Raw genomic sequence first — 3,068 nt, forward strand, 5'->3', positions numbered from 1 at the left:
GATCCCCATCGCTGTCGTGAGCCATGACGGTGGAGTGGTGTGTACTGCCGGGTGAATGCAAGGAAATAAAGCAGTAATATGGGTCGACGTGGAGGTAAAATGAATTGATCATTAGACTTATTCGCCGAGAGCTCCGCTTTTGTTCCGTCGTCCGGTGCAATAATACTGTTCAAAACAAGAGTGCATCGAAACGTGTAAATCATTGCAGGCATTGTGGGATTCTAGAGCAACTGAGTTTAACAACAGAAGTGTTATGAATGATGACTCGTATGATTTGTTGCTCAGAAAATGTAGGGAACGACCACGAAGTAAAGAGTTTTTAAAAAAAATTAATTAAGGCAAAGTTATGAAATAAAGTGTATGTAGACATTTATCAGTGTGCGTTCATCAGTTACCCAAATATAATTATTTTGTGCACGCATTATTGCATGACACGTTTCCATAACTATGTGCCAAATAGCTGTACGGTGCAACTGCAGTTGGAAATTTCAAGTCTTCCAAACAATTGCCAGTAACAAGGAATCATATAATAATAATAAGCTTTCACTTGGTGGATCTGCATCTCTCATTGCATTATTTTGTTTCTTTGATGATAGGGATATGGACGTCCGCAGGAATTCATTCAGTAGGAGGGAGGGGTGGGAGTGTTGGAAGGAGGGGGAGCGGTTGGAAGGGGTGGGCAAGTAACTATGCATGAGGACGCCAATCTACTAGGAGAACCATTTCTAGTAAAGTATGAATAATTTGACTGTTAACACACAAAATGTTATGATTTTTTTTCGAACCTCAATTTCCCTCAACAAGTTTTCACGAGTTTTAACGTTCCATGAACCAATTTTTCATCCAATTTTTTTCTACTAGTAACCAAGCAGATAAATTTTCACAGCAGCAGCGTCTTTATCGTCCAACATTTCGAAGCACAGAATATAACTGACAATTTTATTACGCATTCTAAAGAGAACATCAATAATATTGCACTATTATTCGTATTAACAGCGCAATATTGTACAATACTACAATATTAAGGACCGTCTACGGGCTGCTTAGTAATGAAAATATGACTTTTTTTTTTTTTTAATTATAGAGAGTGGCCAGCCGCCTAACCGAATGTCCTGAGCTATTGCATCGGTATTCACTAGGAGACCAGTGGTTGCCAACCTTTCTGAGATCATTACCCCTGAATGAGATCAGATGTCATCTAATACCCTAAACAAAGCTTGGGAAATAATTAAACATTAGACAATAAAAAAATTAACACTTTTATTATTGAAGTGACAAATTATTTACAACAATTAGTTAATGTTCAAACAACTAATTGTCACTCCCTATCTACTTTTCTCACTAAACCAAAACTAATGAGCCACCGTGGTGTTTGTTTCTACTTTTTTCTAACAATCCTGTTTTTGTATTTGGTTTGGTGACTGTCATTGCACATCAGAAGTCATTTACCAAGTTTAGTCAGTTCTTCACATTCGTTTTCATTGCTACCGTCACTTGAAGATTACCTTCACATTTGCAAGTTGTGGAGAAAGGAAAATTTCTTCCACTATTAATAGGTATTAACGGAAGACCTTTCGCTAAAACAGTGCCAATGCTATTGTATTAAGATCTGTTTCCACAATGTTGCCTTTGCAAGTTCCAGGAAATTGTGCTTTGGCTCGAATTTCACTAATTGAAAATATTCCTTCATCCACTGAAACTGAGCTTGGAACCCAGGTTAGTTTTTCCAATCGTAAAAAAGAGTTCCTATTACAATTTATTTTTGCTGGCAAGTGATTACTACCACTGAATGGACAGCAAAAACAAGAAATAGTAAAGCTGTCCTTGGGGTGCTGGCAGTATCCTATATAAATTTCCAGAATTAAGTTTCTTTATTTATAGGAGACTGAATGTTAAACAGTTCGTTTAACAGGTTTGACTCACGAAAGTGACAGGTGATCATCTAACACGTAGACCATTCAAAATTTGATGGTAGCTCTTCAGCTATTGGAGAGATGTACTTTCCAAATTACTGGAAGAGACAGGAAAGAAAATAAATGGTTTAGGGAAGAGATTAGGATGGGAGTTGTACTGTGATAGTGATGAAGAAGAGGTGGAAGCGGGCTGGACACTACCAAGGAGTATGGGTGGTGGTTAGCAGAAGAAAATTCTTTTCTGGATTGCAAAAAATAATAAAACGCTGCAAAGACTAAATTATGAGGGTAAGTTTGATTATATGACATTCCAAAATATGCAGAACTGACACTGATTTGTATCGCTGAAGATCACATTGCATGGAAATATCTATAGGAGACCTTTCTCCAGCAGGGGAGACCAGATGAAATCTAACTACGTGGTTTCAGAGCCCTTTTTAAGTCTGAAACATCTGTGATTTATATACGCAGACTAAAGCGACGAATGAAGATTTTTACCAATGCTGGGATTCGAACCCGGGCCTCCTGCTCACTAGACAGATGCGTTAACCACTAAGCCACGCGGGCAAGGTGACTTTGTACAACTGCACGGTCTACACCAATCTGCCTCCCTCCTCAATTCAAATTCCCATGCTCCTTCGAGTGCATTGGGAATACTAAGTGGGCGGAGGCGTGAATGAGAATTTGTATTGAGGAAAGAGACATACTAGGGTAGTCCGTGAAGTTGTACAAAGTCGCTGTGCCATGGTGGCGTAGTGGTTAACGCATCTGCCTAGTGAGCAGGAGACTTGGGTTCGAATCCCAATCTTCGTACAAATTTTCATTCATCACTTCAGTCTGCATGTATGGATCATAGAATATCAGCTGATGATGACGTGTTGTATGTTATAGTCTACCGACATTTGGGCAGCCTAATAGAGATTACTATTAATAATTCAGTTTAAAGTAGTCTCTATAGTGGTCCCTCGCTTTGATTTTATTCCTCATAAATTTTAATTCACTGCTGAATAGGTAATTACCTCCAGGCTGGAAAACACTGCGCTGGATTATGAGAAGTGTCAATGGCAGGAAGGAGCTATCGTCGTGCCTATGACCAGACAGTGAAGAAGTTGCCCGATTTGTTGATGTATCAGCAAGGCGTGTCCAACGTACCTA

At 39.0% G+C, this 3,068-nt stretch overlaps 1 non-coding gene across 1 annotated transcript; it reads left to right on the forward strand.

The window, feature by feature from the left end:
• The first annotated feature begins 2,654 nt into the window (after window positions 1-2,654).
• On the forward strand, window positions 2,655-2,726 carry Trnat-agu. Its single transcript has one exon. It is a non-coding gene; the product is annotated as a tRNA-Thr (tRNA).
• Window positions 2,727-3,068: the final 342 nt, after the last annotated feature.

The sequence above is a fragment of the Schistocerca americana genome, chromosome 3 (assembly GCF_021461395.2).
Source record: "Schistocerca americana isolate TAMUIC-IGC-003095 chromosome 3, iqSchAmer2.1, whole genome shotgun sequence".
NCBI lineage: Eukaryota > Metazoa > Arthropoda > Insecta > Orthoptera > Acrididae > Schistocerca > Schistocerca americana.